At 35.5% G+C, this 6,769-nt stretch overlaps 1 pseudogene; it reads right to left on the reverse strand.

The window, feature by feature from the left end:
* Positions 1–5: 5 nt before the first annotated feature.
* LOC112681617 lies at positions 6–6,749 on the reverse strand (annotated as a pseudogene).
* Between the last annotated feature and the right edge of the window lie 20 nt (positions 6,750–6,769).

The following is a 6,769-nucleotide window of genomic DNA, read 5'->3' on the forward strand; positions in this document are numbered from 1 at the left end:
TTAATTGTAAGAAACTTACGACTTTCGGGTGCAACCTGTAATTGCAAATATGCTTCTGCTAAATCCAATACCGTGAACACGCTTCCCCCTGATAACTTATTAAACACGTCATCAACTCTTGGTAATGGATGTTGTTCAATTTGTAATTTTGGATTTAAAGTAGTTTTTAAATCTACACATATTCTAATTTTATTATTTTTTTTTGGTACTACTACAATAGGAGATGCCCAGTCACTACTTGAAACTTTACTTATAACTCCTTCAACTTCTAATCTATTTAACTCAATTTCTACGGCAGACTTTAGTGCATACGGTACTTGATATGCTCTATGAAAAACTGGTACACTATTTTCTTTTAAAGATAGATTTACCTCGTGGTCTTTTATATAATCAGCTGGTTTATCATTTAATTTAACCACCCCGGGAAACTTGAGTTTAACATTTTTAATTACTTCTATTTCACTTATAATACAATTATTTTTATTTACGCAATTCATATTTCTCCCGATTTCGCAATCTTTTTTTTTTTTTTTTTTTTTATTTTAATACGTAATATACAATCTATATCAAACGACACAATAAGCATATATGATAAGGGGTACAGATAACATGAGTATACAAAATACAAAAAGTGAATAAAGAAGCCACCCAATGATGACACTTAAATGTTGATAGTTTATATGAAAAATGTAAATGAATTAAATATATTTAATAAGTTAGTATTTTTTTTTTTTTTCTATATTAAAATTTGTAACAGGTCTCTACACCATTCACGTTTTAATCGTCTAGGAGGACTGCCGGGGATTGAGAGGGAGGAAAGGTTTTTAATTAAAGGATTTGAGTGGGAGGAAAGACGGTTGTGGAATCTTTTGTAAAAGTGTTTGGCTTCCTCGTGGATAGTTTTTTAATTTTAGGTCTGTATGGAGAGTATGGTTAGATATGTATGGGGGAGCATTTATTAATTTTCTTAGCGCAATGTTTTGAAAACATTGAATTTTATTTAAATTTGTCTTTTTTGCACTTCCCCATAGCTGTATCCCGTACGTCCATATTGGTTTCAGTAGTGTTTTGTAGATAAGGAGTTTGACATGAAGGGAGGTGTGTTTATTAGAGACTAGAGGTTTGAGGATACGAAAGCGGTTGTTCAGTGAAAGTCTTTTTGCTCTAATATGGTGGGCCCAAGTTAATCTTTTATCTAATGTAAGACCAAGGTATTTAACTGAAGGAGAGGATGGAATTGGAGCACCGTACAGAGTTACCTCAGGGGTAAGAGCTGGTCTAAGCGTAAAGGTGGTGTGTATAGACTTGCTATGGTTTAATTTAAATCTCCATTTGGTATACCAATTCTCCATAAGGTCTAGGTGAGTTTGAAGGTTTGTGGAGGCTATGCATGGGTTGTCATTCATAGATATAATTACTTTATCATCGGCATAATCTGCTACTGATGTATTTGGTGTGATTGGTTGATCTGCTGCGAATATATTGTAGAGAATGGGGGATAAAATGCCGCCCTGTGGAACCCCAGCACTTATACTGCCAATACTTGACGTGTCAGACCCGTAACGTATTTGGAAGGTACGTTCAGTTAGATATGATTTGATTAGATGATAGAAGGGTGAAGGAAGAAATGTTTTTATTTTATGCAGGAGACCATCGTGCCAGACTCTATCAAAAGCTTGTGATATGTCTAAGAAAGCTGCTGTACAAAATAATTTTTTTTCCAGAGAGAAAGATATTGCATCTACTACCCTATGCAGTTGATGGGTCGTCGAATGCGAAGAACGAAAACCAAACTGGTAGTCCGGTAGAACTTTTTTGTCAGAAATTATTGGTAGGATACGTTTAAGTATAAGTTTTTCTAAAATTTTCGCAAGGAAGGGAAGAAGACTTATTGGTCTGTAGGAAGAAGTTGTATCAGCTGGCTTATTTGGCTTATGGATCATGATAATTGTCGAGAACTTCCATAGTAGAGGAAAATAAGATAATCTGATTATTGAGTTGAAAATATGAGTAATATGAACAATGGCTCTTTTGGGGAGACATTTTACTACTTCGGCCGTGATTAGATCGTAGCCTGGAGATTTTTTTTGTGGGTATTTTAGGATTTGATATTTTCAATCGTTAGGAGAGAAGGGTTTAATTGGGAGAGAAAATTGAGGAGGGACATTGAGAGACCTATTGACCAGTGTTATTGTATCAGGATCAAATATATCTGGATGAGGCAGGAATATCTCAGAAAGATATATTTTAAATAATTCAGCTTTTTCAGAGTCCGATGACGTAAGACTGCCGTTATGTTTTATTAAAGGGAGGTTGGGGGTTTTATATCGGAGAATTTTTTTTGTGGCTTTCCATAGACTGCCGTCTTTTGGGGAGAGATTAGTAAGATTGTTAACTAGCATTATATTTTTGTGTTTAGCGAGAGTTTTCTTCAAAGAGTTTGCCAGTTGGTTGTAAATTTTTTTATGTGAGGGTAAACGAGTGCGTTGATAACAAGCTCTAGCCTTACGCTTTTCAGTTATCAACGTTCTTATCACTTCTGGAAGTGGGTTGGAAATATGAGGAGTGGCGGGATTTGCGTTTGTAGCAGACCACGCCGCATTCTGTATAATGTTAGTGAGATCCTTAACTGCTAAGTCAATATCGTCAGGTGTTTTGAGTTTGATATTTAATTTAATATTTTCATTTACATTATCATGAAATTTGAGACGATCAGTGAAACGATTGAATAGGTTAGGCGATGTTTGTAGAATTGGGGGAGAGGTATTTAAAGTTAATAGTACAGAGGAGTGATCAGAATTTAAATCAAGAATATTTGTTGTGTTGTTATAAAGTGAATTGGGTAATTTAGTGACGAAAATATCAAGTATGTCCGGTTTTTTTTTGAGAGAAGATGGCCAGTACGTAGGAGCAGGAGGTGCAAGTACTTTGTATTTTTTTAAGTTTATAAAATTGTGAAGCGTAGTGCCTCGAGGATTGCCTGTGCGACAGCCCCACGATTGGTGTTTAGCATTAAAATCACCTCCGACTATGAAATTATTTTTAATTGTGTTAAAAAATTCTGTAAACCTAGCGGTTGTTATATTATGTTTGGGAGGGGAGTAAATTGCCGCAATAGTAAAGTAAGTAAAGTTTAATTTAATTTGAATTGAGCAAGATTGACAGAAGTCTTGGGAAAAACCAGGCAAAGGATGGTAAGTAATAGATGACTTAATATATATAGCCACGCCTCCGTGTGCCGTATTATCAGGATGATTAGTATTAATCAATTTATAACCTGGGATATATATTTTAGAATTATTAGTGAAGTGTGTCTCAGAGATGAGAGCAATGTCAATTCGTTTGTTGTTTAATACTGTTTCGAGTTCATGAGCATGATTTCTTAGGCCATTTGCGTTGAATAGTAATATAAGTAGTGAGTTGTCAGTGACAGAGTTGTTGTTATAATTGTTATTTAGCATTTTTATCAAGTAGGCAGGAAATTACTTTAGTGAGAAGGGAAATTAAAGGATTGATGAGAGACTTAAAGTCGTCTATGAAACTTGACATTATCTTATTAATATCAGGAGGGGGGAGGAATTGTGTTATCGGGCGGAGCGTTGGACGTAACGTGTGCGTAAGTCTGTGTTTGAGAAATGGGTTGACTAGGAATTGAGTGGTTAATTGGGTGGCTAGCTTGTACATTGGTAAATTTAGTTTTAGAGTTTTCATACATAAAATTACTTGAAGATGGTTTTTTCCGACGTTGAAGGTCTTTATATATAGTACACCCTTTATAGTTAGCAGGGTGGTTTTGAGAGCAGAGGGCACAATTTGTAGGCGATTCACGTGAGTTTGGGCACAGGGATGAGAGGTGATCCAAGCCGCAGCGGACACAGCGTGGTTGATAGCCACAATATGCTTTTGTATGGCCGTATTGTTGACAATTATGACATTGACTTATTGATTTTGGTTTGAAAGGTTCTTCAATTTTGATTTTAGTGTGTAGAAGAGAAGACAGATGAAAAATTTCGGAAGAATTGGACGTGGGTTCTAAGTCAACAAAAAATAGCGGGAGAGGGTTTTTGTTAACCTTATGGAGGACGTTAATTACTTGTCTGACTTCGAAAGTAAGGAGTTCTAACTCTTCTTTTATAGTTTCAGTTGGTGTGGAAGGATGTAAGTTCCGTATGACTATCCTCAAAGGTTTATCCTCTTTGAGTTGATAAGTATGAAATTGCGCTTTCTCCTCTTTAAGATAACGAACTAGAGTTCTATATGAATCAGGGTTTGGAGTTTGGATTTTTAATTTGTCGGCAGATGCTTTACAGACAAAGTTATCTACTCCGATAATTTCAATAAGCTTTTTGCAAAGTTCAGGAAAATCCGCGACGCCTTTCACAAAAACTGGAGGCGGTGGTTTGTTTGGTGCGATATCATCAATGACAATTTGTTCGGTAATTGGGGTGGTTGGGTTTGAGGGCGGAGTTACATCGTGATTTTCATTTTGACTCAGAACTAGATAGCGATTTGGAGTTACAAAAATTTTTTTTTTACCTTTTTGATCTGTCTGCTTGTTCGTTGATGGGGATGGCGGATCGGAGGCAGAAGAGCTGGAGTGGTTTCTTTTGTTGTTGGTGGAGTTTTTGACGGACCAACCTTGATCAGGTGTGACATCGTTTTTATTTCTCGCAATTGTAATCGGAGAGATTGTGTTGTTTTTGTTGTTTTTGTTATTTTGATTATTATTGGAATTCATGGTCAATTATTGATATTGATATTAGAAATTAAATTAAGGACAAGTGAGAGTATTATACTCATAGGCTGGCGATAGCGTTTGCAGGTAATTACGCTTATCTCAACGGCCGCGGCGGCCGCAGATAGGAAAAAACGTATGCAGTAACGTGCAAGTTTGACCGAAACAACCGAAATGTAAATTTTGTTTGTTGAGTATTCACTTACATTTAGTTGACTTGAACGAAATAAACAGATTTAATTTATTTATTTTTTTCGTAAAGAAAAAGAGTTGAAAGTTACGTACGTTCTCACATAACTATACTGGTGAGGTGATAGAAAAACAATATAGTTATAATTAAAATTAATTAACGAGCTAATAAATTTACGAGAGTGCATGGAACGCGTGCGAAGCGGACGACTGCTATCGCGAGAATGATTTCGCAATCTACACTATTACTTGTACACATATTTACTCTCCAGTTCGAATACAATTTATCTAACCAAGATCGACCTAACAAAACTTTTTTTACAGAATTCCCCGTTACAATTAAATATAATTTGATATTTTTTTGATTTGACATCTCGACATTTACAAGTATTTGACCTAAAACCTTAACTGGTTCACTATTTACAGAGCTTAATTTAATATGTTTTTTTTCTAATTTATACGAATTATTAAAATACATATTAAAATATTTAATCGGCATAACTGAAACCGACGCTCCACTATCTACCTCAAATGGAATAACTTTATTATTGACTTTGATTTTAATCACAAGTGGATTTCCCCCACTATTTTGAGACACATTATTTACTAAATCAATAGACTCTAAATAATTATTTTTAATTTTTGTCTTACACATTTTTGACGTATGACCTTTTAATTTACACGAAAAGCATTCCCACTCTCTGGCTGGACATGTACGAACATCGTGCTTCCTTCCACATCTATAGCATTGACCAAATTTAAGAGCTCGTGAACTTTGACTGCCATGCTGAACTGACTGACCACTTTTGTGACCTGATTTTGACGATTTCCCAGACCACGGTTTTCCTCCAGAATTTTCGTTCCACTTGGATTCCGACTTCGATGACGAATGTGACTGACGAGACACATTTTTGCCATTATTGACAAAATTTACTTGTGATCTATTATTCATTTGTTGTGTTTGATTACACACCAACTCCGCATCCAAAGCAATTTTACATGCTTCTTCAAACGACAGAGGGTCTATACCAAGTAATTTTCGTTGACATGACTCATCACTTAGCCCCACAATAAGACGATCTCGCAGAGCATCGTTTAAAAACGAGCCAAATACGCAAAAACTCGCTAATTTCTTTAATGCCGTTATGTACTCCCGAGTTGATTCACTCTGGCTCTGTGTACGTTGGTTAAATATAAATCTTTCACTCACTACAAGACGACGTGGTGTGTATATTTCTTCCAATTTGGACACTAATTCATCATAAGACTTTGATTGTGGATCATCCGGCAAACAAGCATCTTTTAACTGACTGTACGCTTCCGATCCAATGTACGCGATCAAATAAGATTTTTTTGTCAGCTTCTTTAACTTTTAGAACGACCAACTGAGCGTTTAGACGATCTAAATAGTTACTAAATAATTCCGAACCCGGTATATATTGCGATATATTCGACATTATAAATTTATAACCACAAACAACCAAGCAAATAAAAAAATTTCACCATATTTTTCGTCGCCAAATGTTACGTATTACTCCGGGAAGCCGAGGACACATATCGCACGCATTGACAAAGTACGACTCGTTTATTTATTATTAACGCACAACGGCGGAACACACTCAATTATGTTACATATATATAATATCTAGATAATTACCGATAACATAATATCTTACCATAACATTTATAGGTATATACATAATCACTGATAACATAATATCGTACAATAACATATATATATGTATATACATAACAGTCCTTTGCCCGCTTTAAGCACGACACGTGAAGTTTTCGTGCCGGTGACTGATCGGTGAGAAAAACTCCTTTTCCGACTCGTTTTGCAAG

The sequence above is a fragment of the Sipha flava genome, unplaced genomic scaffold (genome assembly GCF_003268045.1).
Source record: "Sipha flava isolate LNK unplaced genomic scaffold, YSA_version1 19332_pilon_pilon, whole genome shotgun sequence".
Lineage (NCBI taxonomy): Eukaryota > Metazoa > Arthropoda > Insecta > Hemiptera > Aphididae > Sipha > Sipha flava.